This window comes from Phodopus roborovskii, unplaced genomic scaffold (genome assembly GCF_943737965.1).
Source record: "Phodopus roborovskii unplaced genomic scaffold, PHOROB, whole genome shotgun sequence".
Lineage (NCBI taxonomy): Eukaryota > Metazoa > Chordata > Mammalia > Rodentia > Cricetidae > Phodopus > Phodopus roborovskii.
Window position 1 is genome coordinate 25063793 of NW_026126409.1, and position 25436 is coordinate 25089228.

Genomic DNA, 25436 nt, shown 5'->3' on the forward strand with positions numbered 1-25436 from the left:
GTCCATTAAAGAAATACTCAAGAAAGTTAGATAATCCCAATCCTTCTCCACTGTTATAGTAAGCAGTACCTATGAATGACTGCTAAGGTTAACGGTCATTCATAATTCTGCTTATGGAAATACCTGTGTAGAATGCTCCTCATGATGGACAGAATATCATCAGCAAAATTCCCATTTGTACTTAAGAGATATTGAACACTAGCTCACCCTGATTTTGAACCCCAATGCTACAGGCTTTATTGGGTTTTGCAAATAGAGAACAATTGGAATGAAGAAGAAGAACATGTGTGAGGTTGTTTTAGCCAGGTCTTCTTTAGCTCAAAAGGTGACATTCTCACCCCACTCTGGATTTACATTGGAAGACTAAAAGGAAAATGAGAGGAAGAGAACCCAACCAGGCCCTGTGAAGAGCTATTCTGCAATAACTCAATCAAGTTATTACTCACGGAAAATCAATTACCTAACCAAATCAGGACTTCAGGAGGAGTTGGACTACTTCCAGGGAACTGTATTTGGAGACAACAAAGTCAGTAGAGAATGCAATCTAACAGATTGTATTGTATTGTGAGGGACCAGACAATAGAAAACATCATACCCAAACTGAATACATGAGGAGTTTCTTCAGATGTCTGGGTAAGATTTTTGGACATTGGAAAAGTGCAGCTGGATGGGCAACAGTTCAAGTCAGGATGTCAGCTATGTTGTTTGTACTTCGTTTTCCATGTAAGGGGCATAAGTAAAGGGGAGATGGGGAGTTCTGAAAGTGGCTTTGGGCAAAAGTTTCTGGCAAGAGCTGAAAACCTCAGTGGAGAGATGCAGCTGACCTATGAAAAATAGACGCATGTATGCATTCTCTGCCCCAATAATCACTTGATAACAACACAACGGTTTTTTGTTTGTTACTAGATATGGAACCAACAATAAGCTAAAGTAACTATTCCAACAAAGTCTATCTTGGTGAACCAATGAGATTACTGGGATTACCTATAGGAGTATGATTAGGGGCTACTACAGGATCCAGATTCAAAGACAGCTATAACACCCAAAAATCCATCCCAATACTGGTACATTAAGTAAGCCACAACTTTGGAGTCTCTCTCCATATATACAGCTTGCAGGCAGCTTTACAAAGTAGTGAATCTCCCCCAGGCACAAACAACTAGTTGGAGAACCTTCACTAGACAGCTTTGCCTCCTCCCCTCACCCCTTGTGAATCCTGTAAATTCCAGGGATTTTTTTTCATACTTCTAAGTTGTTTGCTTCTCTTCCAGATCTTAATGTACTTTCCTGCAGTATGGACTGCTTCTACTCATAGTAAACTGGTACACAACTACTACACACTGAACCAAGAAGGAAGATTAAATAAATTTGTTTTACCACCCCTAAATACAGGGAGGTATTACATAGAATGAAATCTAGAAGGACAAAATGGAAATACTTAGGACAACCCACCATCCATATGCTGAAACATCTTTGAGCCCTATCCAAATGACCAACTTGACTGCATTATATGGTGAAACTAACAAATTCTAAGAACCTTCTGAGTCATCAAAAAGTCATATAAACTTAAAATAATTCATGGGTTCTGGTTCCTAAATGCATGATGAAGGGAAGAAATAGAAACAGTGGACAAAAGGAGACTTAAGAAACAGCATTTCCGTTTCTCAAAGCAACTCCTAAAAAAGGAGACCTGACTATTCATGCAGGACCACATGTAATTTCCACCAGCTTGGTCTGTGACCCCGCCTCCAGTACTCTGCTGGAGTCCCGAGCCCCTCCCAGAGATCCTCCTATCTCTGCAGGTCCACTCTGGAGTTCCTGCAGGCAAGATCCTTGACCCCCAAATCCTGGCCCCTGCCAAAGAACGAGGTCTCACCAGGAGAGCGCCAGTTTCCAGTGAGATCCCACTACCCTGCAAAACCTTCTCAAGTTCCAGCCCAGCCCTAGTCCTCGTCCACCAGCTATTGACCAGAGGTGAGTCTGGGCCCAATTGCGGCTGCCTGTCCCCTACAAGCTCTTTTCCCCCCTCCCACGCCTGAACTACCTGGATTGGCCCCTGATCCTGCTGCTCCTGTCTCCGGTCCAGCTTCAGGACTCATCCTCTTCTGCTGGCTATTGGCCAGAGCTATTGGCCAGAGCTATTGGCCAGAAGACCACTGTGAATACCTGCTGGCATCTTCTTCCAGATCCTCATCCATGACCCCATCCCTGGATCGCTGTCTGTGGAGAAACCTCCTAGAGGGCTTGGACCACAGAGCTACAGATATTGAAACTCAGATCCACATAAGCCCATCAGGGAAGTACCATAGAGAGAGGGAAGAGACACCACCAACACCTACTGGAAGAAACTATGGGAAGATGGCAATACAAGAGAACACCTAACAACAGAAAGACAAACATGACACCACTAGAATCTAGGGAATCTACACCAACTAGAATGGAACACAACAACAAAGCAGAGGAAGCAGAAGGGTATGACTTAAAAATTACCATCATAAAAATGATAGAGGCCCTCAAAGAAGATGTGAGAAAATCCCTTAAAGAAATGGAGGAAAAAACAAACGAAAAAGTGGAAGAAATGAACAAACTCCTTGAGGAAAGTACAGAAAACCAAGAAAAAACAATTAAGCAGGTGAAGGAAATGGATAAAGACTTGAAAACTGAAATTGAGAAAATAAAGGCAACACAAACGGAAGGAATGCTGGAAATTGAAAAGCTGGGCAAAAAATCGGCAACGACAGACACAAGCATAACCAATAGAATTCAAGAGATGGAAGAGAGAATCTCAGGCACAGAAGATAAACTAGAAGAAATAGATTCATCGACCAAAGAAAATCATAAATCCAACAAATCCTTAACACAAAATATCCAGGAAATGTGGGACACCGTGAAAAGGCCAAACCTAAGAATAATAGGCATACACAAAGGTGAGGAAGACCAGCTCAAAGGTACTGAAAACATATTCAACAAAAGCATCTAGGAAAACTTTCCAAATCTGAAGAAGGACATGCCCATGAAAGTACAAGAAGCATAGCGAACCCCAAATAGGCTGGACCAAAGAAAAAAGACCCCTCGACATATAATTATCAAAACACCTAGCATACAGAATAAAGAAAGAATATTAAGAACAGCAAAGGAAAAAGGACAGGTAACATATAAAGGCAGACCTATCAAAATTACCCCTGACTTCTCCATGGAAACCCTCAAGGCCAGAAGGTCCTGGATAGATGTTCTAAAAGTATTAAGAGAACACGGATGCCAGCCTAGGCTACTATATCCAGCAAAACTCTCAGTCAATATAGATGGCGAGAACAAGATATTAAATGACAAAACCAGATTTTCCCAATAAGTATCTACAAATCCAGCCCTACAGAAAGTATTGGAAGGAAAACTCCAACCCAAGGAAGGTAACTATGCCCACAAAAATGTAGGCAACAGATAATCCAACTACACCAGAAATCTAGGGTGAAGCAGAACTAATATATTCACAATAGCACTGCCAACAACAAACCTAAATCAAACAAACATCAACAATCAATGGACCTTACTCACCCTCAACATTAATGGTCTAAACTCACCTATAAAAAGACACAGGCTAACAGAATGGATACGAAGACAGAATCCATCCTTCTGCTACATACAAGAAACACATCTTAGTTCCAAAGATAGACATTACCTCAGGGTAAAGGGTTGGGAAAAGATTTTCCAATGAAATGGAAATAAGAAGCAAGCAGGCGTAGCTATCCTAATATCTAACAAGTTAGACTTCAAACCAAAATTAGTCAAAAGAGATGAAGACTGTCATTTCATATTCATATCAGGAGAAATTCAGCAACAAAACGTCTCAATTCTGAACATCTATGCCCCTAATACAAAGTCACCCACATTCGTAAAAGAAACACTACTAAAACTCAAAGCTCATATAAAACCTCACACACTTATTGTGGGAGACTTCAAGACACCACTCTCAACACTATACAGGACCACAAATCAGAAACTCAACAAAGAAACAAAAGAATTAACAGAACTTATGTCTCAACTGCAGTTAACAGACATCTATAGAACATTCCATCCACAGACAAAAGAATATACCTTCTTCTCTGCTCCACATGGAACCCTCTCTAAAATCGACCACATACTAGGAGACATAACAAACGTCAACAGATACAAGAGAATAGGAATAGTCCCCTGTACCTTATCAGACCACCATGCTTAAAAATTGGAATTCAACAACAACACAAATAGCAGAAAACCTGCAAACTCATGGAAACTTAACAATGTGCAATTGCACCACTCTTGGGTCAAAGAAGAAATAAAGAAAGAAATTAAAGACTTTCTAATATTCAATGAGAATGAGAATACAACATACCCGAACTTATGGGACACCTTGAAAGCAGTGCTACTAGGGAAGTTCATTGCACTAAGTGCCCATATGAAGAAAACAGAGGATAGTCACATAAAAGAATTAACAGCCCAACTGAAAACCTTAGAACAGAGAGAAGCGAATTCACCCCGCAGGAGTAGACGCCAGGAAATAATCAACTTGAGGGCTGAAATCAACAAAATAGAAACCAGGAAAACAATACAAAAAAATCAATGTAACAAAGAGTTGGTTTTTTGAGAAAATCAACAAGATAGACAAACCTTTATCCAAATTAACAAAAGCAGAGACAGAACATGCAAATTAACAAAATCAGAAATGAAATGGGGAACATAACAACAGACACAGAGGAAATCCAGATAATTTTCAGGTCATACTTTGAAAACCTGTATTCTACAAAAATTGAAAATTCAAAGGAAATTGACAAGTTTCTGGATAACTATCACTTGCCAAAATTAAATCAAGAACAGACAAACAACTTAAATAGACCAATAACCCGCAATGAAATACAAGCAGTCATCGAAAGCCTTCCAACCAAAAAAAGTCCAGGGCCAGATGGATTCAGTGCAGAATTCTACCAGACATTCAAGGAAGAACTAATACCACTACTCCTCAAAGTGTTCCACAAGATAGAAACAGAAGGTGCATTGCCAAACTCTTTTTATGAGGCCACAATAACTTTGGTACCCAAACCTCACAAAGACACAAATAAGAAAGAAAACTACAGACCAATATCCCTGATGAACATCGATGCAAAAATATTCAATAAAATACTGGCACTCAGAATTCAAGAATTCTTCAGAGAAATCATCAACCATGATCAAGTAGGCTTCATCCCTGGATTGCAGGGATGGTTTAACATATGAAAATCTATCAACGTGATCCACCATATACACAAACTGAAAAAGAAAAACCATATGATCATCTCCCTAGATGCTGAAAAAGCCTTCGACAAAATTCAACACCCTTTCATGATAAAGGTATTAGAGAGGTCAGGGATAACAGGAACGTACCTGAACATAATAAGAGCAATATACAGCAAACCAACTGCCAACATCAAACTGAATGGAGAGAAACTTAAGCCATTTCCTCTAAAGTCAGGAACAAGAGAAGGCTGTCCTCTCTCTCCATATCTCTTCAATATCGTACTAGAAGTTCTAGCTAATGCTATAAGACAACAAAAGGAGATCAAGGGCATCCAAATTGGAAAGGAAGAAGTCAAACTGTCTCTATTTGCAGATGATATGATAGTTTACATAAGCGACCCAATAAACTCTACCAGGGAACTCCTACAGCTGATAAACACCTTCAGCAAACTAGCAGGATACAAGATAAACTCAAAAAAATCAGTAGCCCTATTTTTTTTCATACGACAAAGAGGCAGAGAAACAAGTCAGAGAAACATCACCCTTTACAATAGACACAAGCAACATAAAGTATCTTGGTGTAACACTTACCAAACAAGTAAAAGACCTATATAATAAGAACTTTGTGACTCTATAGAAATAAATTAAAGAAGATATCAGAAAATGGAAAGATCTCCCATGCTCTTGGTTAGGTAGGGTACACATAGTAAAAATGGCAATCATACCAAAAGCAATCAACAGATTCAATGCAATCCCCATTAAAATCCCGCCACAATTCTTCACCTACCTTGAAAGGATTATAATCAACTTTATTTGGCAAAACAAAAGACCCAGGATAGCCAAAACAACCCTATACAATAAAAGAACTTCAGGAGGCATCACCATTCCTGACTTTAAGCTCTACTACAGAGCTATAGTTCTGAAAACAGCCTGGTATTGGCATAAAAATAGACAGGTAGACCAATGGAATCGAATTGAAAATCCTGATATTAATCCACGCACCTATGAACACCTGATTTTCGACAAAACAGCTAAAATTATACAATGGGGCAAAGACAGCATATTCAACAAATGGTGCTGGCACAATTGGATGAGGGTGTGTAGAAGACTGCAGATAGACCCATGTCTGTCGCCATGCACAAAACTCAAGTCCAAATGGATCAAAGACCTCAACATCAATCCAGCCACATTGAACCTCTTAGAAGAGAAAGTAGGAGGTACCCTTGAACAAATTGGTATAGGAGACTGCTTCTTGAACATAACTCCAGGGGCACACACACTGAAAGAAACTATTAATAAATGGGACCTCTTCAAACTTAGAAGCTTCTGTAAGGCAAAGGACACAGTCCACAAGACCAAATGGCAGCCCACTGACTGGGAAAAGATTTTCACCAATCCTATATCCGACAAAGGGCTGATCTCCAAAATACACAAAGAACTCGGGAAACTTGTCAACAAAACACCAAATAACCCTATTAAAAAATGGGGTACAGAACTGAAGAAAAAAATTTCAATAGAGGAAATCAAAAAGGCTGAAAGACACTTAAGAAAATGCTCCACATCCTTAGCTATCAGGGAAATGCAAATCAAAACAACTTTGAGATACCATCTTACCCCTGCCAGAATGGGTAAAATTAGAAACACCAGTGATGGCTTATGTTGGAAAGGATGTGGAGAAAGTGGAACACTCCTCCACTGCTGGTGGGAGTGCAAACTCATATAGCCATTTTGGAGATCAGTATGGCGGTTCCTCGGGAAAATGGGAATTAGTTTACCACAGGACCCAGCAATCCCCCTCTTAGGCATATACCCAAAGGATTCACATCCATGCAAAAAAGACATCTGTTCAACTATGTTCATAGCAGCACTATTTGTAATAGCAAGAACCTGGAAGCAACCTAGATGCCCCTCAATTGAAGAATGGTTAATGAAGATGTGGCACATCTACACAATGGAATACTACTCTGTAGAAAAAAATAATGGTATCTTGAAATTTGCAGGCAAGTGGATGGCACTTGAAGAAACCATCCTGAATGAGGTAACCCAGTCACAAAAAGAGGAACACAGTATGTACTCACTCATATATGGATTTTAGACCTAGAGCAAAGGATCACCAGCCTATAATTCACATCACCAGAGGAACTAGGATACAAGGTGTATTCTAAGAGATTCATATAAAGTCCCTTACAGAACTGGGAAGGGACAAGTCCCACAGAGCTCAGGTGAAGTGTGGGAGGTCAGCGAATGGAGAGAGAAGTAGGAGAAAATGAGGGGGAAGAGAGGAAGGCATGTGCGACCAGGAGGATTGAGCCTGGTTAGGAATGGAAGATAGGAAAGAGAGAGAGACAGAGACAGAGACACAGAGAGAGAACATAAAAGAGGGAGTCAATATTGGTTTGAAGATAAAGTTGAACACAAACAAAGGTCGAGAGAACTACAAGTCTGCTCCCAACTAACAATCTCAGCTTCTGTGGAAAGGCTATCATAAATGCCCTTCCCGGAGAGTGAGATCAACAACTAACTTCTCCATGGAGCCCTCAACTAATGCCTGTTGAAAATAGGAGCAAACACCCATACATAAACACTGAGTTGAACTAGAACCCAGAAGCAGATGGAGAGGACAAGACCATGCGGCAGAAGCACATAGAGACAGCTTACCTGAACAAGGAGGAGCTAAGGGCCACTAGACTGATAGCTGGGAAGCCAGCAGGGGACTGACTCTGGCCCCCCTGAATATGGGTCTCAGCCAGAAGGTCTGAGCAGTCTGAGAGACCTCAGATAGTGGAGCCAGGATGTATCCCTGGTGCACAAAAGGACTTTGCAAACATATCCCCCATGGAGGGATAACTGCCTTATTCTAGAGATAGGAGAGAAGCCCTAGTCCCTACTTCACTGGACCTGTCACATCTACATGACCCCAACTGGATGGCATTCCCCTACATATGGAATTGTGGTGGGTGATGGGAGGGGAGGGTGTTTAGAATGCATGTGAGAGGGCAGAGAGGGTAAAAGGGAGGGAAGGGGGGAGGGACGGCTGGAAGGGAGGAAGCAAGGGAGGAAGGGAGAGGGAACCGGGATTGACATGTAAAATAATAAATTAAAAAAAAAAAAAAAAAAAAAAACGCTTTGACTCCAAAATTTAAGTTGAAGAACAAGTTACTGGGGAAAAGTATTTCTATTTTTGTTTCCACAGAAAATGAAAAGATGTAGATTCCTTCCAGACTAATGTGGTTTGATCACGCCAGACCGCCTGAAACAGAGTACAAGCTGATCCTACATTCAAAACAGCTGGACAAAACCGCCCTACAGTCTACAGCTAGGATATCTGAATCTTCTTCGAATACCCCAAGACAGTGCCCCTTACCAGCAGGAACTAGTTTGGAAAGAATGAAGCCCAAATTCCCAAATATTGTGTATAAATGTTTGTTTTCATTTAATTGGACTTTGTTATATAAAATTAAATAAAAAATAATAATGTTAAAAAAAAAGAATGTAGAAAAAAATTACAGATACTGTTCCTTTTGTCCTTCACTTAGAACCATGCAACCATGCAATCATACTTCCCACTCACTACCTGTGTAGGGCCCTGCATGAACCCCTGAGGCACCCTGAGCAAGCCTGAAGCTATGGCGGGAACATCTTTCACCAGAGTAATTCTTGGTTCTCTTCTTAATTTGCTAACAGACATCTGATAGGGAGGAACTAAGCCCGAGAATTTGCATGCTTGTCCCTTGATTGTTTTCTACTGTGCTGTATAAGCCTGCTCCTTCCCCTCAATAAACAGCATTCTGCAAAAAAAAAAAAAAAGAGAAAGAAAGAAAGAAAGAAACAGCATTTCCAGAGATAGGCACAGAGTGCAATTTAATTATAGCTTAAAAAAAAACCCACCTAATAAATAAACAATTTTCCCTATGTAATCAAGGTGCTAGCAGAGGAAAACAGGGGTATTATCAGAATGTGAGCATGCAGCTCACTCATCTGCAGAGAATGCTACTAAATGCAGACTTTGGCCCAGGTACCCACACACTCAGCTCAGAATTGCTAAGACAGGGAAGAGAAATAAATATTTGTCCAAGATAAATGCATTAATGTATTTGCATGTGGACACTCAAAGGGCTCTTGTTGTGTTTTGTTTCATTGACTCTGAACAAGTCAATTTTTTTTTCTTAAAGATTTTATAGAAGAATAAATGTTTCAAGGATAGTTAAGGAAAATATCACAATTAAAAAAAATAGTGGAGATATTTTATTGCCTACCAATCATGCTATATATCTATTAATTGTAACTAGAGTCTTGATGGAGGTATATACAGCAGAAAAGAATTAGAAGTCCAGAGACATATCTAACCTATTATAAAATTATACAAAAATGTCAATTTAATCTAGGCACTCTGAGATAGAAGGTTTAATAAATTATGCTTATATTACTGGCACAACAATCATACAGAATATATCTTGACTTTATTCTATGTTGTGTAAAACACATTACTGAAAAAATAAAGGTTTTCATATAGTTTTATTTTTTGTGTATGTGTGCTTGCCTGAATGTATGTATGTATGTGTATCTGGTGCCTACAGAGATACAAAGAAACTATCATCCCTTACAAATGAGGTTTCAGATACTGGTGTTCTGCTATGTGGGTGTTGGGGACTGAACCCTGAGCCTTCTGCAAGAGTGGGCTTCTTAACCACTGAGATACCTCTAAGTCCCCTAGGAGGGGAAAAATAACAGTATTTAGTGAGTAAACTAAATTGTATGAGTGGTTTGAAAGAAACCAAAATACTATGTGTACAAGAGACTTTCTTAATGAAAAGTAGAAACTAGAAGCTCCACTAGAAAAGGGAAGAAAAATTATTGCTAGGTCTATCATAAATTAAGTCGATAGAAAATTAATAGATTGAGAAAATGTTTATGTAATGTAGACTACACAAGGTTAGTCTGCACAATAAAGAATATTTATATACTAGTAATGAAAAGTCAACCATCCCAATAGAATAATGAGAAAGTAATGTGAATAATTTACCAAAAGGCAAGTCTAAGTGACCAATAATTATACAGAAAGTTGTTCATGTTATAATGATAATGATAACTGGTTTTTGCTTTGATTTATGTTCCCTTCCTTGTGATAATGCATTTTACGTACCCATAAGGTAGGCTTACGACTGCAGATGGGATCTATATTCTCTCATTGCCTCTGGAGAGGGGAACCAGTCTGTCAGGTGGGTGTGAGCATGGATAGGAAAAGAGGATGAAGAGTGCAAGATGTGTTTGCACACTTCCATTTTGGGGAACTCTGTGTGCATCTGTTTTAAAGTATTGACATGATATTGTTCAGCTACATTGATTCTCTTCTAAGAAATCTTTTCAGAGATATATTTACAAGACTGAACAAAGATGTTCATTACAGCATTGTTTGTAGTGACAAAAGCAATATAAATCTGCGCTTGGAAAATGGCTTAGTCGACAAAGAGCTCACTGTGAAAACATGATGAACTCAGAATCCCCAGAATCCAATATAAAAGGTGGCCAGGTGTGGCAGTATGGCCCAGCATTAGGGTCTGAGAACAGAAGACACAGGGGAATCTCAGGAGCTCACTAGCCAACTTGTCTAATCAATCACTGAGCTCCAGGTTCACTGAGAGACTGTGCCTGGAAAAAAAATGTATAGAGATAGAGGAACACACTCAAAATCAGAATCAGCCATAGTCTTTCCTGCAATCTTACCTACGGAAGTTCCAGCACAGATATACACACACACACACACACACACACACGTATACTAATAACAGATATACATACATATACACAAATACACATACATATACACATACACCTACACACACAAAAAACACATTCACACACACACATATATACACGCACATATTCGCATACATACACACACATATGCACATACACAGACACACATACAGTAATATAATTCTTTTATAATTCACCATCCAGGTACTGTTTTACTACATAATATCACATTCAGAGTAGAGAAACACCACAAAATAAAGAATAACTTAGAAATACGTTTATTGAAGGGGAAAACTTCTTGCTAAATATTTTTAAACCAATATTCATGGTATAATGCCACTTTATAGTAATTAAAACCATGTCAAATGTAAATTTATATATTCAATATAAATTTTTAGAATTCCAAGGATGCACCATATTATCTTGATAGTAGATATACATACATACTTACATGTTAGTATACATGCATAGCATACCTATGCTTGAAATTTTTCATAAAACATTATCTAGAGATAATGTTATATTAGTTATACTGTGATAAAATACCATAACCAAAGGCAACTTAACAAAGAGTTTATCTCATGTTTCCAGAAAGCTAAGATCCCATTACAGCAGCAGCAATTAGCCATAAGCATCAGGAAGCAAAAAGATTATATCACCAACCACAAGCAACAAGGTAAGAGAGCAAACAGGAAGTGGTGAGTGTCTTTAAACTTTCAAAGTCCATTTCCAGTGACAAACTTCCTCCTGCTAAGCCACACCTCCTAAATATCCCTAAACAGCACAACAAGCTGAAGATCAAGTCATCATTTACCTGAGTCTAAGGGCAAAATTCTCTTTCAAATCATCACATATTTATCATGTTAAAATGTTAGTGCAATAGAAATTAAGCATTGAGTAATTATAAACTACAATTCACTTTAAATTAGGGACATTCTTTGAGACTTTCTGTTCCTGCCCAGTGTTAGTATCTGCAAAAGATAAGGCAGAAAACAAATGGAGCATGGCAGTCAGTGTGACGAGAACAAGACCATACAAATTTGGAAGATAGGGTGTATGAAGATCTTCTAAAAAGTAGGAAAAACAATGAATTAGACTTTCCCTAAAGTATGTAGGAGAAATAGCCGTGATTCTCACCAGTAAGTATCATGCCAGACTTCTGTAGGGAACAGTGGAAGATGATTAATTTGTGTTGCTTTTACTCAGCATGTGTGTGGCAGGTTGTTATAATGCCAATAGGAAACTTATGAGATCTATGTTTTCTCATTTTAGGTTTTTAAAACACCTAGACTGTCCAGTAAAAGTGGAGCCTCAGGTTACAAATGAAACCCATAGGTCAAACTCAAAAATGGCATATACTATACTTAAGTCCTTAGAAATGAGGACCTCTATCCAGAACTGAGTCTGTTATACAGTATTAAAGATGTGTAATATTTGTTTATGCTGGGAATATTTAATTAATGAGGCAAAGATGTGTTGTATTCTGTTATGTTGCATTTGTTTAACTCTGTGAAGCTGTGTTACTTTGCCTATTTTAAACACCTGATTGGAACAGCCAATAGCTAAGTAGGAAAGAGCTGCAAGGCAGAGAGAATAAATGTTAGATAAAAGATCGACAAGCAAGAAAAGGAGAAGAAGAGGAAAACTGCAGAAGCAAGCCACCTAGCTGCACAGCAAGCCGCTGAATAAGAAGTAAAGAAAGGAATAGAAAATAGAGAAGGTAAAAGTTCAGAGGCAAAAGGTAAATGGAGTAATTTAAATTAAGAAAAGCTGGCAAGAAACAATTCAAGCTAACACCAGGCATTCGTAAGTAAGAATTAGACTCCAGACTCCATATTTATTTGGGAGGTTGGTGGTAAGCCCCCCAAATATCTAAAAGAAAAAGAGTACAAATAACCAACTAAAAGAGTCTTTGTACTTGGACTTAAAACCATGCATGCATTTAATACCTGACCAGCTGCAGGTGTTTAGTCTCTGGTGAAGAAGAAAGGACTTAGATTTGAAGTCAGACAAATCTTCATTTCAATCCAATTACTATCTGGGTGACATAAAACAAGCCATTCAATTGAGCCTGTTGTCTCCTGTATACACTTAGAAAAATAATTTCTACCTTATAGAGTGAGAAAAAGCATTTGCTGAAATAATCTATGAACAAAGTGTCCAAGAGCAAGCCTTGTATAGATTTTGTTTTTAATAAATGTTATTTATTGTTGGTGGCTACTATTACTTTGTCCTAATGACTCTGGGAGGCCTTTCTTTTTCCTCCAGACAAGTTTTTAGGGTTTGTTTCTACCTTTTCTCATATCTGTCACCTTCTGATTAAGGGGTGGTGGTTAGTGCCTGTGGCCAGAATTACAGCTACACACAGGGGAGCTATTAAAAAAGTACAAATGTAGAGGAAGTAGCATTTAGAGATGTGGGCTTCAGACATCCATAATATGAATCGAGGAACAAAAATGCACCATTAATAATATAAACTCATCCCATGAGATGATATACAGAGGAACAAATGCAGAAAAAGTCCTGGGAAAGGGAAATTTCTTACATAATAACTTGCACTTGTTTGGTTTGCTACAAGAGTCAACAGATGCTGCAGTATATCTTCATTAGAATGGATTCCTTCCAGACTAATGTGGTTTGATCAAGCCAGACCACCTGAAACAGAGTACCAGGTGATCCTACATTCAAAACAGCTAGACAAAGCAGCCTTACAGACTACAGCCAAGATTTCTGAATCTTCTCCGAATCCCGCATGACAGCGCCCCTTACCAGCAGGAAGTAGTTTGGAAAGAACGACGCCCAAATTCCCAAATATTGTCTACAAATGTTTGTTTTCATTTTAATGGACTTGGTTATATAAAATAAATAAAAAAGAGAGAGAAAAAGAGTTCAATTTGTCAACCCTATTTTCTTATTAGACCACCCCATGTTCAGGTCTCTCAGAACACTGAACAGACATATGCTATATGTCTAAGTACAATACAAGCTTCTATAGGAAAATCCATGCAAATGTCCCTCAAGTTCTTGGTTCATTATCCCTAGAATTTTTTCTTTTTTGTTCTGTCTTTAATGATCATTTATGAACAATTATTACTTATGGACACTTCTCTACATTAAGATACTTATAAAGATACTTATATGTACTTTTAGATTGTTAATTTTTCTTTATGTGTATGGGTGTTTTTCTTAAACCTATGTCCTTATATGATTAGCATACCCAGTCTCAGGGGAGGTCAGAATAGGGTGTCAGATCACCAGGAACTTGCATTTAAGACAGTTGTGAGACACAGTGTAGGGGCTGAGAATCAAACCCATGTCCATTGGAAGAGCAGCAAATGCTCTTGATTTCTGAGCCATTCAGTCCCTGTAAACATTTCTTCTTATGGGTTTCTCTGGTTCTGGGTTGACTAGTACTTGGTCCACTGTGGATTCAAAGAGCAAGTGAATGAACAAAGTAATTATCAAAGAAGTGTGAGGATAAGGAGATGGAAATGATCTCTGACCTACAAAAGTAGCTTTCCTAGTTAAAAGAGATGTGTGTTAAGGGGAGTACTCACCTAGAGTCCCCCAACACACTGTCAGAAGGCTTCAGAACATCTTGATCATTTGTATATGTTTCTTATTCTTTCAAAACTTGGAATGAATGGAAAATCCTTCCTTGATGTTTAGTTCTACTCAAAAAGCCTCAGTGATAATAAACCATTTCCATTGCTAAAGGCTTTGTGAAAATGTGTTGACTCTCATGTGAGTTTGGGAGGAAGGCTTTGACATGTAGGAAACCCCACTGTGTCTAGACCCAGTGTGACTCTTGCTTGTCAGTGAAGTATCTGTACTTGTAGAAGCCTTATTCAGCTGACCTTGGTCCTGTTTACTGCTGCAGATTATTTGAACCAACCACAGATGCATTGAAACAGCAGGACAAGTTAGCAGAATGGAACATTTACAGTAATAACAATTCATTAAGATCATTACCCACTATGACCCAGGGCATTCTTAATCACATCTATGATTGCGATAATTTGAAATGACACTGAATCATTAGTATTCTGATATTCAAAGTGTTTTTTACATACTAGTAACCTTATTAAAATAAAAATCTACATCCTTGATTAAATATTTCTCATCTTTTCATTTTTAAATTCCATTCATCCATATTTTAAAATTTGCTCTACTATGTATACAAACACCAGAGTTTCACTTGTGGATTCTCAAAAAAAAATTTAATCCAGTGTACTGCTTTTTATTTTCACTCTCCCCATCTCAGTTTCATTCTATAAATATTACTATGCTGAAGAAGAGTCTTTATTATATAACTTTGGAGCTCTTTTGTCACCCCTTAGTTAGATAATAGAATCAGTTTTCTGAGAGCAGTTGAGCCTCCCCAGCTCCTTAGCCTTGTTTTATAATTGATACTATTAGTAGCTTTAAGCCCTTAGGATATTCTCTACTATTTCTACTGACTAGAAATGCCAACAAATAGGATATGGGCAAAGGAGAAATAGAAATGAGAACCTCTGCTCAAGTCCTTAGTGTTTGTCATTGATAGGTAAACACTATTGAAATATATTGATGACATCAAAACAAAATGTGTCATTAATAAATTTAGATGACTACAAGGTGAGATCCTAATTAGCCTGAGATTATTGACTTTTCATTTCCTTAACTGAAGTCTCATAGAAAGAATTATGCTTCCAAAGGAACCCTGAAAGCCTCAAATATTTAGGTACCCTCAAAGGAAACAAGTACATGGGCCATAGAAACAGGAAAGAAACAGAATGTGCTGAGAGCAACTGGTCCAATCCCATGGAGAATGGGAAGGCCTGTCATCACAGGCCAGAGTGAAACAGTAACACTAATGACTGTGGTGGCTCTGCTGGCTATTTTGCCCATCATGCTGGTGTTCAGGTTCTCATCAGATAGCCTCCTTTTCTTGCGAGTCAGCAACTTCTTATCTCTCAACCTTCCTTTGCTCAAATACTTCTTCTCCCCTGTTACTAAGAACACTTTCAACATGTTTTATTCTTTTTTGTGTATTTATGTTACTTCCATGAAACATTTTACAATAAAAAAATATCTGATAGAATTGTCATCAGTAAGTATGAAGCAATAGAGATGGCCAAAATTCTCAGGCCATATCATCTCATAGAAAATTGATCTAATCTTCCAACATGTATCAGACCTGTGGCTTTGCCTTTATCCCCAAAATAAATGTTATGGTTAGAGTAACAGTTATTACATGGATGAACATAAAACCTTTAGTACAAAGAAATGACAGTAGCAATTTATCTCCAAGGAGGTTCCACACATCATACAATTAAATGCCTGATGATTTTTTTTTTTTTGCTTTAAATTTTTTTAATAATGCAAACAAAACTCTGTATAAACACTGACTCCAAATAATTACTTCTATATGACACACGCACAAAGCCTGTAATGATTTTGTATTCTATATTGCATTTTGGATTTTTGTTTCTCTGGTTTTAATGGAAAAGAAATGATTTTTCATAAAATATACTATCATATTTTCTCTCCCCATCTCTTCCAAGATCTCCCCTACTTTCCAGCCCATCCAATCCCATGGCTTTTCTCTCTCTTCACTCTCTCTAAAAGAAACAGACAAATGAAAAATAAACAAATCAGAATAAATAAAAACAAAGAAAAGAGAAAGAATAATAAATAGAAGCATATGTACATACAGATTTGTTTTTAAAAAAAACATTTAAGACCTTAATGCACAAACAAAAGCCTGATAAGGTTTTATAAAATTCCCAAACAAAAAAATATAGGAAAAAAATCTCTAAAAAATACCATTTAGTTTGATTTTTGTTGGCTGTCTACTTCTGGGCATTATATTTGCCCTTATATGTAGTTTGTATACCCAGTGAGACTTTGAAAAAAAACATAATTTTCCTTTGCAAGCCATTGTCAATTGTAGATAGCTTACAGCTTCTTGATTATGTGATAGAAGCTAATGTGACTTGGACCTGTGCAGGCCCTGTGCATGCTGCCACAGTCTCTGCCAGTTCATATGTGCATCTGTCCTGTTGTGTCTGGAAGACACTGTTTCCTTGGTGTCCCCCACCCCTCTGGTCCTACAATGTTTATGCCTCCTCTTCCACATAATTTCCTGACTCCTCCAGGGAGGAGTCAGATTGAGATATCCCATTCACGACTGAGTTTCCCCATGTCTCTTGCTCTTGTTACATTGTTTAGATGTGGATCTCTATAGTATACCCCGGCTACTGCAGGAAAAAAGTTCTCTGATGATGGTTGAGCAAGATATTGATTTAGTTATAGAAAAATGTCATCAAGAGTCATTTTATTGCTATGTTCCTTTAGTATCACAATAGTATTAGGTTTTCCCCTAGGTCCATGGCTTATCTAGTCTGAGGTTCTCATCTACCCAGACAATGTCAGGCCTGGGTTCTACCTCATGGAGTGAGCCTTAAATCCAGTTCGATGGTAGTTATGCCTACAATATGTATGCCACTTTAGTATTGTACCAGTGTATCATTCAGGCAGGTGACAATTATAGATACTAGGGTTTGTAGTTGGCTGTGTGATTACCTTCATTCTCTGGTATCATTACATGAGAACCTTCGAGTATCATGAATAATAGTTAATAGGGATGAAGACTCTAGTTAAGCACCACCTAATTTCTATATGTTCAATGGGATGTGTAAGTACTGACCTCAGCAATAGGGCCTTACTATCAGTTTGTGGAAAGCAACCAATGGCTGTGGCAAAGAATGAACTGTTTGTGAATTTCTATAAGACCTCTTTGCAACAACTCAGTTAGATGTAACCCTATCCTGGCACTGCAGCTTTTATTTGGTGGTGAAAAATATTAACTTTAGGGCTTTGTCTCCCTGCTATTTGGTGTGTGTGTGTGTGTGTGTGTGTGTGTGTGTGTGTGTGTGTGTGTGTGTGTGTGTGTATTTAAGGAGCTGCTACTCTGGTAGGCTTCAAAATGACCCCTGAAATGACCCTCATTGTTACTTTTCTCTCTACATGTTCCATCCCTAAACTACTCTTCCTTCCTCTTCTCTGTTGCATGGTGTATACAGAGCTACTAAGGTAATTTCAGGGACATCTTTTTAGTGGAACACTGTAAAAGGCAGTGGTAAAAAACAAGGATATAACAAAATAAGGAAAGAAACATCTATGTTTTTCTCCAAATGAAGTTTAAAGCATGATACAGGAGTTGCAAAATTCATAAAAGTGTAAATAATGTAAAGGAAAGAATAGTATTGGGGAGAAAAAGGAATCTCCCTGAAAGCTTAAAAAGCTTCTCTTGTGTCAATATTCCCTTGGGAGCTGTGTGGGTATACATTGCTCTCTTCAGTTAAAAAATGACCACAAGTTTTCAAAGGGAAAACTGTACTGGATGAAGAATGAGGAAGGGATGTAGCTTCTTCCTTGCTACACAATGGATAGGACTGAGTCTTGGGCTGATCTTCGATCATTCTCTAGACTTAACAAGTATATAGAATGGGACTGGTGCAGACATTGTTTCAAATGCACTAAAGTATACATGTATAAATCATACACAATCCGTATCCTGAAAGACATATAAAGAGTTAAATGTATTTTACACCAGTATAAATAATAACACATGAATGTTTTTAACTCAAAATGCCACATGAATACTAAAAACCAGTAAAGTAAGGAGATTAAATTTTAAAGATGAATAAGACTTCTCAAGAAGAGACTGTAGCAAAGTTACTGAAGGAAGAAGACTCCAACAATGTATACTTGTGAAGAAAACAATTGGTTTACAGTCATTGAAATTGCGAAAAGATCACCAGGTGTGTGAGTGATGTGGCAGAGGACATGGCTAGACCACTGTGGATTGAAAACTACCATGTAATAGTATGAAGCTCCTAGCAGATTGAGATTATGGTAGCTCAAGATACATAGTAACAATTGTGTTTAATAAAAGTGTTATTTATTCAAGTAAATATTTTGTGTATATCTAGAACAAGTTTTCACAACCCAGATATCCTGCTTACCTTCACATATACAATTGATACAGCCTAAAGTCATCCAAGATAGCCTCAACTGAGGAATTTCCTAGGTCAGGTTTGTCTGTGGAAACATCTGTGAGGTGTTGTCTTGATTATTCATTGATGTGGAAAGGCCCATCCCACTGAGCATAGAACTATTCATTGAGAAGTTTCCTGGGTTGAGTTTTCAAAAAGAAAATAATATTAAGAGAAAAGGAAAGGAAAGAAAAAACTTATAGTGACCTTAATATTGAACCAGTATCAGTTGTCCTATATGGTTCCTGCCCTGAATTCCCTCAGTGATGGAGTGTGACTTTGAAGTGTAAGCCTAATAAACCTTTTCATTTTCTGAGTTGTTCTCGGTCATAACAACATTTTTTTAAATCACAGAATCAAAGAGCATACTAGAAAACAACTTATCTAATATATAAAATTCATTGATAGTAACACTTCAGAAGGAAGTCAGTGCTCAATGGATTTAGTTAGTCTTGTTACCAGTTGGGTAATACGAATGAAGCTATTCAACATTTTTCAAGCCAGTTTTGTATATAAATAAGACACCTAGACTTACTATGGCTATTGTAAAGATTAAAGTGGTGATACCTACAACATAGTGAATACACAATGAACATAGCCATCACCAAGTATCAAAGATAGTTGTTTTCAAATTTAGCTTAAGCCACACAAGTTTCTTTAGATGCTAGAAGTTCCTTATATACCATAGAATTACTTTGAGCTGCTGTTTGTCAGGGACTGGGACACTCTCCTTCCCAAACTCATGTTCACCTCAGTAACCCCTAAAAAAATGTGTAGGCTCCAGCGTGGAAAGTACTGTGAAGTTTTCCAGCTGCCTGTGTTCAAAATGAATTATCAAATAAACCGATGAATTGATCTTGAGTTCTCTTCTTGAATTTATTTTACTTTTTATTTGTTTCGGGGGCATCAGCATTCAAAATGTTCCTTTTTTTAATACACACCATTTACTGTGCCATTTAAATTCTAGAGTGAGTTTCAGTCTTGTCTGCTTTATGTCCTTTAAGTTAATAAATTTGATAAAGCATCACTCAAATATTTTTTACTATGTTTCTATGCAGGATACGCTAAAGCAAATCAATAAAGCTCTTCTCCCTTGTGAGGAGGGCTTCTGGATAGCAGCACCCCAAGGGAACACAGCCTGGCAAGCAGACAGCATCTCTAGGCAGATGGGGAAGAACAACCAGACCAGATCCTAGCTATGTATGACTAAGTAGCAGTCCAGGTAGCCTCCCATGGCTCCAGGTTTATGGTCTTATTCAGCATAGCCTTATTTGTATATTACTATTTAATTTAAATTTCCCTTAAGGCTGTTATGTGTTGTGGTACTGGAGACTGAATCTAGGATCAAAGGCATTCTTGGCAAGGACTAGACAGCCAGATCACGTATCCTGGGTCTTATTGAAAGTCTCACTTTCAAACTTTTACCAAGTATAGGCAATATTCTCAAGCTATGTTATGCCACCTGATGAGTATAACACAGGCTTTGTGTCATCAGTTTTCCTCTGGAATATTCTGCAGTCTTACTTCAAGTTCCAAATAGTGATATCGGAAAGAGGGTGAAATGATGATGTTCTGTAGGAAGATGGGGTAAGAGAAGTCCATTCTGGGCACTGTCTCTCTTTCACAGAGGACACTTCAATTGTCCTACATTAGATATCACTGAGAAATTCACTTCATTATTGAAGATATAAACTTGATTACATGATTCATAGATACTGTATGGATAACAAATGCATGTTGGTGCTTTGATAGTATACAACATACAACTATACTGTTCAAAGATGTGTTCAAGGGGTTCTCCATGCACAATAAGGTTCAGAGTTCAAAACCCAGGGGATTTCCAAGTTAGAGCTGCCATCAAACTGCCTGTGCCCAGGCAGTTTCATTTGTACAATGAATATAGGATCACCCTTACAAGATTGTTACAGGGGAGAAATGTGGTACGCTATACGCCAGTGCCCATGACCTGAGAAATACTGTTCCTTCATAGATGATTTATTATTTAGAATAATTTAATCTTCATTTCATCTTTATTCACATTGAAGCCTGGAGCCAGAATAGGGCTGTCTGAGGGAATTTACTATAGCAATGGTAATAGTCTATAATTGCATTGCCCAATATGCTGGCCCTGGCTGTATGTGCTTAACCAGGGCAACCTGAGCTTATAGGAGCTCTTGGAGACTGAACCAACAACCAGGGATCCTGCATGAGTTTGACCTAGGCCTCTGCATTTATGTTATGGTTGTATAGCTTGTCATTCTTGAGTGACTTCAAACAGTAGGCAAGGGGGTTGTCTCTGACTCTTTTACTTGCTTTTGGAGGACTTTTCCTGCTGCAGGGTTGCCTCTGGATTACCTGAGCTAGAAAGTACATAGAGAGGTGCCTTGTTACAATTTGATACTATATGTTTCTTTGATTATCTCTGTGAGGTCTGCCCTTTTCTGAAGGAAAACAGGAGGAGTGGATCTGGGTGAGAGGAGAGGGTGGTGGTGAGAAACTGGAGAGGAGGGAGGGGAAACCACAGTCAGCAAGAGCTGGAAGCATGTGGTGACATTGCATCCCTAGTAAAGAATCAGAGGTGAATAAGCACTGGTTCTCAGCTCTTATTCGCTTAAAGTCCAGTGTCCGAGCTCCTGGAATGGTGCTACTCACACTGAGCAGGACTACTTACCTCCATTAACCTAATCAGAGTTATCCATCCTCACAAGCACGTTCAGACACCCCTCTCACAGGTGATCTCACCAAAGCTGATTATTATCGCAGTTGACTTCTATCGATGATGTTGTCGGGAATATTGGAGAGCAGCTATTTTCAAAATCCTGATTCATTCACTGTGGTCATATACCAAGAAGCAAGGTTTCTGGATTATAAAGTAATTATAATTTTAATTTCTTAAAGAACCTCTTGACTCCTTTCCACGGGAATATGTAGTGAGATATTCACTTTGTCCGCACCTGTGGCACATACCACGTCCATTGGGGGTGGAGACAGGGGCATAGGTTACCTAGGGGAACTAAGTCTGAGGAGGGGGCTCTGAGAGCTCTCTTGCTTTCAGTAAGGGAAAGGAGAGCATCCAGAGGCATCCTTCAGATCAAGGACCTGCTGTTGTTCATCTGTCTATGTTGTAAGTTATTTCCCCCTGAATAAATATCTACTCAACCTATTTGTTTCTCATGATCCTTATTAAACATCAATAGGAATATGTCAGCCCCACAAGCAATATGGCAGCCTTCCATTTCCCATGAACTTGTAACCAATTACTGGATCTTGTTTGAAAAAGTAATAGGCATCCTATATTAAGTGTGATCTGATACTTCATTCTTGTTTTGACTTAAACTTCCTAATGATATCGGGCATATTTTGGCTTTTACCTTTCTTAAAATTTAGTTTTTATTTATTTTATTCACTTATTTTTACAAATGTCTCTTCTGATTTTTCAATGCTGTATTAATGTGGCAGTGTTGTAGGAGTTTCTTGTCTATTTTATACGTTAAATGACATGTTTTACAAGAAATTCTTCCACTCCCTTGATTTTACTTGTTTCTTGATTTTTTTTTTGTTTTTGTTTTTGTCTGTTTGGTTGTACTTGGAACACACACACACACACACACATTTCTGCCATGAATAATATCCATAAGCTTTTCTCTAAATTTTGTTCTAACAGTTTTATAATTGTGGTCCTCAAATCTAAGTCATTACTACATTTAATATTTTGCAGCTTCATGTCTATGCCAGTAATATCCATTTGTCCCAAACACCACTTATAGAGAGATGTTACCAACTGTGTAGTATCAGAACCCTTGTTGAAGAAGGGCATTCTGGGCTCCCTATACTGTTCCATTGACAGTTGTGGCTATTTTGAGGCTTTAACAGTATTGTCCCAGTCACTTTAAATTTATGTAACAATTTAAAATCAGTATTTTTGATCCTTCAGTTTCATTTTCTGTCTCAAGATCTTTAACTATTCATAATATTTTGGTTCCACTTGAGTTTTAGCTTTTTTGTTATGTTTTATCATGTTTCATTGAAAACACAATAGGGACCTTAATAGATATTATAACAAAAAATCTGCCATTTCCTTGAGTAACAAGGACATTTTAATGATATTTATTCTTCTAGTACATAAACATGTGAGAAATAACTGAAATTTAAAATGAAAAAGCAGGTGGCCAATGGCAAGTGTGTGGCACCACCTAATTTTAGTACAGAATTTATACACTCCAAAGCATCCTAACCATACATAAATTTTTTTCAAAATATCTTTCCAACAAGTGTATTGTTCTTTTTCATAAGCTCCTGCAAAACAAAAAGTTCTTAAAGTTAAATTAATGGACCCCCAAGAACAACTAAAATCCTGATGATTGTGTCATTTCAAGTATATTTTTCTGGGAAAAGATTTCATATCTATCATTGTACTCATAAAGAATGTTATATCCGAGACATAAACAAATAAAAATGTACCTGTTCCTTATACTTGCTGTAGGTTAAAACTGCAGAAGTTACTTCAGATGATAGAGGGAATCATGCTATGGCAAAATAGCTCCTGTAATTAATCATTTTGGGGAACAATAAACTATGAGCAAAGTTTTAAGTAAAAATGTGTAAATTATAAAATTCAGAATAGTGTTCAATTACTATAGTTTAAATCAAGGTAATATTAATGTGCTTAGTTGTACATTAATTACTTTAAATTTAAATAATTTCCTATAAAATATGAAAATAATGCAGAACAGAACAGAAATACACAAAGTAGAAATTTAATTTATCTGTATTTCCAGCCCTGTTTATCTATGATAGCTGTTGATGAATGGTGACCTATCCCTACAGCTTGTTTTCATTCACACGTGTATATATCTTCATTCACACACATACACATATTTATTCTTTTTGTTTATACATGTGCATTTTCCAAAGTGTATGTGTTTGGCTGGTTATGGTCCCCAAAGCTAAACGCATCTGAGTCCCAGGATTAATGAATAGACAAGGAAACATACTGTGTCCCTCCATAGAAAGACCTGTGGGCAACTTGTTGTTAGACTAACCTAGAGAGCTATAAGAGTTAAATATTGTGTGTGTGTGTGTGTGTGTGTGTGTGTGTGTGTGTGTGTTTATTTTTTTAACCTCTGCCTGAGGCAATTTATTAAAGAAGTAGGAGACTAATATCTGATACCTTGTTTTCAACTGTACAATACATGCATACCTCCATACATAAGTGTTTTTATGTGTATAGCTATCTCAAAATGTTAGTGTTTGCTTGCATCACACTGTCTCTTTATTTTGTTACATGGAGGTTTCAGCACACTTTAGTGACTACTATCAAGCATATGATTTTGTGAAAGAAATAGCAACAGAGATCAGCAGCCTGGTCAAAGCTAAAGGTGAATATTTTTATTCTTCAGAACATTTGTCTCCTGCCTACAAAGCCTGTACAAAAGAAGAAAGAATATGCCCCCTTGTTTCACAGCCAATAGAATGGGTCATGTGACACACTTTTGTCAATAAAATGTCAGAAGGGTCATATGTCTCTTGAGCACACACTTCAGAAGTAGTCTTGAGTGGTTTCCTTTTACTGTGCCACAGATATCCTTCATGAAAGCTGCTACAACTTCTAGGACCAGCTGAAGCAGGATGAATATGCAATATGATGAGACAAAATAATAACAATTACCTTCTGTAGCTTCAAATGACTGCAGTTTGGTGTTGTGGGATAATCTTTTTATACACTGTGAAGATTGTGTGTTTTATGTCATCTGCCTAAGGTACCTTCTTATTTGTTTAATAAAAAGACTTTCATAATAACAATCAATAAATAGACAAGATAAGATGGGGGTACTCTCAGGGGGAGAGAGGAACTTGGGGGAAGAGTCTGAGAGGCAGGGAATTATGGAACCATACATCATGGAGGAGAGGTAATGAGTCATGTAGCAGAATGTAGATTAATATAAATGGGTTAATTTAAGTTTTAAGAGCTAGTTGAGAAGAAGCCTAAACTAAGGCTAAGGTTTTAATTAACAAGAAATCTCTGTGTCATTATTTGGGAGCTGGCAGTCTACTAAAAGTCCAACTACAGGTTGGAGATCCCTAGATACAAGAACATAGCTTAGTGTAAGCTTTATGATATAACATGTATATTAATTATTTATAATTACTGCCAATTTTCTTTCAAAACACCAGTATGTTCCACCAATGTTGTTGCAGCATCTTTTCTTGTCTTCCTCATAGGAAAAAAATAGCATTTCATTCTTTTATTCTAAACTTCTATGATGCCATGAAAAGTTTACCCATGATTTCATTATTCAACTCTATTTCTTCTACAAAATGTTTGCAGGGCCATTTTACTTAGAGTTATCTGTAATTTTCATGAAATAGTTTCTGGGGTACCTATATACT